General features: G+C 45.8%; 1 long non-coding RNA gene across 1 annotated transcript; it reads left to right on the top strand.

The window, feature by feature from the left end:
• Nucleotides 1–547: 547 nt before the first annotated feature.
• LOC140581452 (uncharacterized) lies at nucleotides 548–1,769 on the top strand. Its single transcript, XR_011984515.1, has 3 exons — nucleotides 548–650; nucleotides 837–923; nucleotides 1,064–1,769. It is a non-coding gene; the product is annotated as an uncharacterized lncRNA (long non-coding RNA).
• The last annotated feature ends 7,690 nt before the right edge of the window (nucleotides 1,770–9,459 follow it).

The raw sequence follows: 9,459 nt of genomic DNA, 5'->3' as shown, positions 1-9,459 counted from the left end.
AACCGTTGCTGGGGTTTGACTGAGAACCGGAGAGCAGTGCGTCATGCAATGATGATAAATAACAGCAGGGCCTCTAATGTTTCGGATGTTCCGACACACACATGTGCTTAATCCCGAGTCTGTAGCCGGCAGCTTTTAAAGGTAATCTGGAAAATGATCCCTTTGGAAGGAAAATTTTGTTTTTATCACTTTATGCAGCCCATAGCTGAGCAGAGTCCTCTGAGGCATCATTTGGAATTATATGCTCCGCGTCCTGCAGACTTAAAAGGGCTAGAGTTAAATTTGCACATTTTTTTCCATTACTATTAGGAAGCAGTGACGCGAGGGGGTGCAGCATCCCCCCCCCCCCCAGCCCCCTAAAGTCCGTTACTCTGGATGGTGGCTTCCTTAAACTAGGCTTTGTCAGGACTTCGGCGTGGAAAACCCGACGGCGATCCTGTGGGATGACTTCCTAAAACACCCAGCCATTCAGTTTTGATGTATTGTGTTGGCCGCTGAGATCCTGGTCCAGTGATACTTAGCCCCCACCTTGCTGCCCGCCCCCCCAGCCCACCGCGCCACTCAGGTCCAGGAGGCGAGCTGTTGACGTGGGACGTCTGCCAGCTGCACAAGCTCTCTGGAGACCTCAACTCTCTCATCCTTCCTTGCAGGTCAGACATGGTATTTAATGGTAGCCCGATTTACTGGAAAGCACCTGGGAGATGTTGTGTGGGAACTCGCTCCCCCCCTCCCCGCCCCACGCCCCCCCCCCCCCCTCCACACATGGGATGTCAAGAGGGACCCTGCCTTGGAGTCCATTTTGCAAAGCCTGTCTCTTCCCCTTATCTCCTCCACAGCTGAAGAAGGTCCAGCTCAAACTGGAATTATCAGCTTGGGAAATTAATAGAGCTGATGAAAATAATTTGCATTGGACTCTTTGGATGGTACAGTAATTGTTAAATCTCACGCCACATGCTTCCTAATGTACCCATATTCCGATTTACTAACTTAATTAGTTCCTGGAAATTGGTCCGCAAGGTGGACAATCCAGCACCGGTAACATTGCTCCTGTTATTTTTTACAGGAAAATAAGATAATCCAAGCTGGACTGACACAAGTTCTTCACTTCGCTTGGGACCTTAAACAAAATGGAAAAAGAAAACAATTTAAGTCATTATTAATCCAATGATGAACAGACAGCCTGCGTGGACAGAGATGTTTCATCCCAGATATGGGCATTTACAGAAGAACTGAGCGTCTGCATACTGAATTGTTTTACACATTGGGGATATGACTGTGCTAAATGGGACCATTCATGTTATGGATCTTGTTCTGTCCTCCTCTGCAAGCTGACTTTCCCAAAGAACCTACTAAAAACATTTAGCAACTTAATCAAATCATTAGGAATCAATAGAACAGTGTTTCTCAGAGACCGCCGTACAGTCCATGTTTTTGCTCCTACCGGGAGCTGGGAGGGAGTCAAAATGTGGACCGGCAGGGGAAACATTGCGATAGAATGTAGAGTTATCCCAACAAGACATTTCACTATAGGTTCTGTGGACCAGGGAAGGCTGGTGTACAGTATCTACACATCCATACTGCGTATGCAGGAATGGGTGGTCTAGACCGTGTCCTGGGCAACACAGGGTACACAGTCGGGGTCTGTCACGAAGTACCAGTCCATCACTGGGCTCACGCACCATGTGCAGTTTTAAAGACCAATTCTCCTAACTGCATGTGTTTGGATTCAATAAGAAAACCAATAGATGCACATACTGCTAGAAGAAAATACAGACTCAGCCCATGCAGGGGATGTACAGGATTCGAACTCACAAATCCAGCAGTGCCCTGCAATGGTGCAATGGGCACCATTGCAGGGCCCAGTGAGTCACCACACCACTAACCAAAGTGCGAACTGTGCCACGGGAAAGCACAATCAGCAAGAATGCAGAAGTTCCCTTCCTCTAACAAGCAACGCAGCTACTACTGAAGGAACATAAACCCAAGCGATGCCAAGTGGAACTGGAAGGTCTGCTGAGATCTGTTTAGGAGACCTTGCTCACCGAGCCACACATAGTGGGTCCTTCTGGGCTCTGGGCTGAGGAATTTGACAGCTGCTGATAAGGGAGGACAGTATCCAGACAGGCTGGGCTCACTAACTCAAGCTTTGCTTTCTTTTATTCTCTAATGTTCTAACTTTCATGGACAGACATGGCTTTATATTGTGTTCTGTTGACACAGAGATCCTCAGCGGCATGCCCCCGCCCCCCCACTGCGCACCATCTCAGAGGTACCGATGCCTCTCCAGTTTTACAGCTCTCATTAAAACAGTATAGCAAGAAGCTTATCGCTCCAAAGCCTCTTCTGCGGATGATAGTTATTTTTTTTTTCCTTTGATTTTTCGATCCCGTCTGTATTTTGACTGTCACATGACCTCTGCTATGGGTTCCCTCCCTGACCCTCCATTCTGGATGTTTCCCGTCTGACTGAAAAACACAGAAAGGCACAAAGAAAGCACAGTGCTGTCCTGGGGTTTCATCCCAGTCGGATACACGCTCTTTCCGCATTTCTCAGCTTCAGTTTCCTTTGAGGCTTCCGTCGACACGCTTCCTGACCAAGAGTTCAGGACCTAACATCAACTTCAACCTCTTGTTTTTGGCTCGCCGTATGACCCCCCCCATAGAAAAAGGATCCTTGAGATGTAGCCGTTAACATCCCATTGTGGGACACCACACTGTGTTCTTATGCCAGAATACCCGAAAAGCAACACCTCAAGTCCTTTTCAATACAAGGAACCGCACAAATATATGGTGCTTATGTGAATGTGCTGAATGAGGGGAAAGAGCATTCATCATGGAAGATTAAGGTGATAAGGGTGGTGCAGAATTTTGAGGGGCAAAAGGTGGAGCAGGAGAGGAGGGGAGGGGGGTGAAAGAGGGAGAAATAGAGGGAGAGAGAGAGAGAGAGAGAGAGAGAGAGAGAGGGACAGGGTGAAAATTCCTACAGAGTCCAGCCACAAGGCCTCAGCATTAAAAGTGCACTCTCAGCTTCCAGCCTCGAAAGGGCAGGTGAAAGTCGACAGGATTTTCTTTATTCATGTCCTCGTTTTAATAGATAGCAGTGAGTCAGCTGGAAAACCGCAGGGTCCCCGGGGGAGGGGCACCTCCAGCGATGCCCGTTAATTAAACGTCCCGTAAGCTTCGCGCGTTCCGTGACCGACAGGCCACTGACAGTCAGGCAAAAAAAAAAACAAAAAAAAAACAATAATAGCTTAAGTGAAACTTTGCTCTTGCACTTCTGACGGCAGGAGCACCGTATTTCATGGCCTGCTTGGCTTTGTTCTCGCTACTTCAACGTCCCTCTAAAACTCTCAGCTCACCGGTGAGGGAAGCCATCTGCCCCCATCCCCGCCGTCCTCGCGCAGAACAAAGGCTGGGAACCTGAGACCACCAAACGAAGTCGACTTCTTTTTTATTGCGGGCGGTGGAATTCAAATTTCAAATAATGGGCCCTGCTATAAAAGCGGAAAAGAGAGCCTGGGATTGTGCGCTCTTGTTTTGAAATCTCCAAATAAAACGTTAACGACGCCGGATCTGCCATCTGGTTCCTTTTGCTCGCCGTTCTTTTAAGTGTCAATCATCGTTGTCGGAATTCTTACAATTTCCCTGCAACGTGGTCTTAGCCAGGACAGCTTAAGGACCCTAATTTGTGCGTCCCCCCAAAAACATGGTGTGCTTGTTCGGGGTTATGTTCACCGCCAATTAATCGCTTACTAAGAATAGCTATACCTACTCTATTTCCGATCCGCCGGGCATTGCTGCAACGCACATTCGTAGTTTACTTGTAGCATTTTAATTATGCCAAGCGGTAGCTGGGTATTGAATACGCGGGCCATACCATTTGCAAATGAAACATAGAGTAAGTTGAAAACAAGCGGTGAATCTGAAGATCTCATGTATTTTAACGGTTTTCAAGACCAGAGAGATGCATGGGAGTAGTTCATCTCCTTAATTAAAGACACTGGTATCATTTTAATAGTAATGTGAGGACAGACCATCTTCGACATTTGTCTGCCTAATCACCCCCTAATTGTTTCCAGATATGGATTTGCCCTCTGGGTACCATGACTTACCCATGAAGAGGAGAGTAGTTGCCAATTACCAGTCCTGGTTGCGGGGAGGATGATTAAACATGGAGAAAACGTCCACTACAGACAGAATGCCCACTTAGAAAGAGTATGACTGTCTGATGAGGCAAAAGCCTCACCAGGAACAATTACGTTCAGCCGGTCCTCGGCGTAGTCAAATGATGAACAGGTTAGCATTTCAAGACAATCTTTTTACATATTTATAACATCAGCGCTAGGTTATTCCACAAGTACAGATTGTTCTCTAAGTATAGATTTATAATTAGACCCGACGCCAGTTATTGTATGTCATTTGCATTGTCTAAGAATAAGATTAAACGCAATATGAAATTAATTCTTATTCTATTTTAAGCTGCCTGTCCAGCAAATCGCTCTATTTTTACTTGACCACCTACGCTGCTGGTTTACTCGACAGTTATGTGTACGGTTCTGTAATTACTGAGCACTCGTTAAAGAGTAATAGCTCGACTTTATTTTCTGAAGTTTACGAAAAGCCGGCTAACCGTTTTAAATCAAAGTCGGAATCTTTGTTGCCACATGAACAAGGCCGGTGGATGTTCTGTTGGCGCGTCTTGCCGCTGTTAGGGCATAAACAGGCAGAGAGCAAATGACAACATACACAACAGAGAGGCATAAATGCAATGAATGTGATACAGATATTTTGTACATGTTCAAGTACTGCAATCAGAAAGTCACAGGCACAATACAGACAACATACATGTATATTTACAGTACTTGACATTCATCATGTGCAATGTGTGATTGTAATGTGCAAACAGATTGTCCAATAAAATGGCCGGCTGTGTCTGTCACATTACCTGCTGAAGCTGAGGCTTTAATCCCCTTCAGAGTGACAGTTTCCCAGTTTCCTGGGCTGTGACCACCCAGTTGTCATGGAGCTCGGCGCTTCCACACACATATTCCGTAACTTTTGCTCCTCTTCTCATCTGCTCAGCTGGATCTGACCCCTGAATACCACCACGCACCACAATAAAAGAACAATCGCTGGAAAATATGTATATAAGGAATAAACAGAAACATATGCCAGGCAGACCTTGAATACGTGGCAAAAAAGGCCAGAATATGTAATGTACTTACAGTATTATTATTATTATTATTCTTTTTTACAGCGTTTGATCTGCGACTGCTGGAGACTGTTGGAGATGTACCTGGGACCTGAAGGTGGCCATACTGAGCTTCTCAGCCGCCCCTGTTTGTCACACAGATAGATCGGGCAGAGCATCCGCGACAGAAATCTGCTGCCTGTACCCACTGGCAGCTGGCGTGGGGTCCCAGCTGGCTTCCTGTGGCTGGCATCAGGCCTGAACCCCCCCCCCCCCCCCCCCCCAAAAGTGGCAGGATGGTGGACATGGACTAGTATGATGGCGGAAAGGAGGGGGGGGGTGATGATATTTGAGTAACACTTGGGAAATATTCCAGGACAATAAAAGCCCTTTGCATATCATTTCTAAAGCCGTTTCAGACGCTACGCCTCTTGTAGTGACATTATTTTCATTTATTATGCAATGGTGTAAAATTTCAGAAAAAGTAGCTTGAATCAAATGCTGGAATCTTTATCCATCATACAGTTTTTATTTAAGGCATTTTATTGTGAGTTTGGTACCACTTTACAATAAGGCTTCCTTTTGCCACCTATAAATGGTAATAATTCATTGATAAAAAAAAAAAATCGGTGTAATAATTGTCTACTAACGTGTTACAGCGTAACTAATAACCTGATTATAAACCATTTATAAACCCTTTATAAGGGTAGACTTATTATACAGTGATACTGTTTAATGAATTCTGCTACATTATGTCGTGAGCAAATAGTCATGGATACCTAGAGAAAGCTGAATATGTAAAACATTGTTACATGTATAGCTTAAGTGGTGGAATTAACAGGGATCTGGGGGGGGGGGGGGGGTCATAAAATCATGGGGTGCCCCTTAAAATGACCAATGACCACTAACAGAAACTCTGTATGCCATGGTACAATTGTGTTAAGAACGGCAGCCTGGAGCGCCTGGATCTCACCGCAGTAAGCAGAGGGCTGGGGACACGCGGACGATCCGCCCGTTCACACGCTTACACTGCACATGCAATTTAGAGACGGCAATTAATCTAACGGGGTGCGGGGCTGACACCTGAGCGGGGGGGGGGGGGGAACTGAGCCTGCAGCCCTGGAGCTGTGAGACACCAAGCCCTGGTGAACTAGACGTAATTGCAAACACAAATACCAGGAATGTCGTTTACCGACGAGAAAAGTAACTAAAGACCTTACAGTGAAGAATGTTCCGGATGCCGGGAACAATGGATCACAACGAAATGTTCACAATATCGGCTATGTGGATTGTTGATATAAAGAAACATATTTATGGTTATGCAGCTGCTCTGTTCACTGATACCTGCGGTGCTAAGTGGATGATGCACGGAGATATTTGTTTGCCTTGTTGGCTGCGGCACTGCGTGTGCGGAGGGGGGTGGGCAGGGTAATGTTACTGTATTTGTAACTGACAAGCCGTTGCCCCAAAGCACTGTATAATTGAGGAACTCCAAGCTAATAAAAAGGGCTGGAATAAAATTGAGTTAGAAAACGATTTATATGGGGTCAGACCCATTTTGTAACGTGGTCCAATTTAAATGATACCTGTCTGGCAGTGAGGCAGGAACATTAAATACAGTTGTGAGTTACTGGCAGACCAGCCAGTGCTGGGAGACCCTGGACACAGATTATTATAGTCTGACGGGTATCGGAAGATGGTGCAAGACAAGTGCAGATCTTTGGAGTCTCCTGAACGTGACGCAAACCTGCATCCGCTGCCTGATCTCTTCAGCATAAAACGGCAAGCACCCTGCTGTCTTGTTTCTGGCATCTCCAGACAGAGTCATGCCACCTCTGTCCCAGCGTCTCTTCATGGGCTCCCAGTGGTGGCCAGAGTCAGGATCAGGACTGCTGGGACTGGCCTACCTGCTAGTGAAAGGGCCCTTGATCTCATCACAGGACATTGTCCTCCCCAACAGCCCTGCGGGACCGGCCTGTCTCAGAGACAGCCGAGTGCGTAATAGCCTGTGCCTTCTGGAATCACCCCCACCGCTCAGAGCTCTCTCATTCCACACTTTCGCCCCCTACTTGTGGAATCAGCTAGCTGCATCTGACAAAAACATTCCAATTACATTCCCACAACATCCCACCTTTGAAATTGATGCGGTGCTTGACCTTCTCCTGACACTGAAACAGAACGCGACAGTGAATAATATGACTATAATTTAAATAATATGTGTTATTGGCTTTTCAGACCATGCATAATAAAAGGTAAATACACTACCAGGAAACAGGTATCTATATTTTGGCTTATCTGTGGTATGTCATGCACAAAGAGAATTAAACTGCATTCAAATCAACTCCCGTCCAAAGTGCCCAGCAAGTTATGTACATGCATATTTAATACACTGCGTCTGCGTGCTTTAAGCCAGACACACCATTGCTTTCATAAACTGTTACACGGCATATCAAATGAATTATTATATTGAATTTCAAATGTGCTTGAAGCTCACACGCCTCGCATGTAAAATCCAATAAATGTTTAACATATCTTTTATGACACAGTAAAGAAAGGCTAGCTTTACTGTCCCTTTGCTGTAAACACAGTCCTGCACTGAGCCAATCATAACAAATACTGTAAGATTTTGATCCTGTACATGCATAATTTTTGGAAATCAATCTCAGTGCAAAGCATTTTTTTAATACGAACTTTTCGGCTCATTTGAAAGCATTTTCAGAGTTCTGAGCGGTTTCTGTTGGTAATTGCTTGCTTCCCCGTAGGAAACCAGCCAAATGAGACGTAAATGAAACGCTTCTCTCAGTCTTCGGGGTCTGCTGGGACCCGCAGCCCCGCCTGTGGCTGACAGATCGCTCTCCGCTACATCCCGCAGTCCAGCGATTGGGTGGGCAGTATCTGGCTCGGTGCGCTGGACCTCATTCTTGCAAGTGGAAGGTGACTGTTTGAATCCCATGCATTGCAGAGTAGCCCCATCTCTGTTGGGTACCACACCCCGCCCCCCCCCAAAAAAAAGAAATGCTGCTGGGACATTAGATGGATCCCAGACCCTGTGATCAAACCCCAACTTGTATGTCTGCATGATGCATGATGGGATATGTAGGAAAAAAAACATATTCTAATGTACTAATGACAAGTAACACTTCATTCATGTTTGAAGGGAACTTTATTAGGAGATTCCTCCTTAGGAGACAGATCTTAATTATTTAAAAAGAAATACTCCGTTAAATCGTAACTTTATTGATGTTAAAATCCTCGAATGGCCACAAGAACTAGTCTGATGGCCTGACATCATCTCGTTGCTATTACACAATTAGTCCATGGTTATTGTCCAGCCTGGGTTTGCCTGTCAGGCCTCTGAAGAACAGGCTACACTGCACTAGCATGCTATTTCTGGAAAAATCATGTTGCCCATACTTAAACCTTATTATCAGGCACCCATATCTGAGCGGAATACCGAAAGGTTGTTTTTGCAGGTATAAACAGATGTTTGCACATCTGTTTCTAGACTCTGTAATATATACAAAAGAAAGTATGTTACCTGGCGGGAATGTTCATCGCAAATGAATAAACGTTGATGTGAAGTGTCTTCTGAGCCTTCAGAAAATGAGCCTTAGCTGATGACGATGCGTGTGATGAGCGAAGAGGTTTTACGGCTACAGAAAATGCCTTAATTGCAGGCTTATGGCATTATAGGTCCTTCATACCCCCCTTAGAACGCGTAATGGGCCGAAATGGCCGTAAATAATGGCCAACGTGAGCGTGAAACTTCTCCGCGGGGCTGCAGATGTAGAGCGAGACACTTCTGATCGCATTTTCAGATTGTGAAGTTTTCCCGTTTTTCTTGGCCGGGTGACAAGTCCGGCGGGTTCCATGACAGCTGCGAGTGATGGCGGGGTGGGGGCCTTCAGGGACACCAGAGCCGGGAGGCCCGAGGAGAACGCCTGGGCCGGTCTTCGAGTGCCAGGGGGGGACCTGAGATCACAACGTCAGCGGGTGACATGGGCGGTAGTCGTGGAGACCTGGAGACATTGTGATTTCTTATTTATTTTTAACAGAACGCAGAACAACTTCTTTCACCTCTCTCCTGCTGGAAAAGTGGAAAAGTTTCATTTAATTTTTTTTTACAGCCCCCCCCCTTATGATGGTTACACGATTAATAACAATGCATATCACGCATAAAATCAGTCCTTCAAAGACAAAGCTTTATATTCAGCAATGTGTAGGGCAAAATGCGCAGCATTTCATCGTGAAATTCGATTTAATAACTCA

This window comes from Paramormyrops kingsleyae, chromosome 21 (assembly GCF_048594095.1).
Source record: "Paramormyrops kingsleyae isolate MSU_618 chromosome 21, PKINGS_0.4, whole genome shotgun sequence".
NCBI classification, from domain to species: Eukaryota; Metazoa; Chordata; class Actinopteri; order Osteoglossiformes; family Mormyridae; genus Paramormyrops; species Paramormyrops kingsleyae.
Note: the sequence above shows the minus strand (reverse complement) of the source record. Positions and strands in the feature narration are given on the sequence as shown.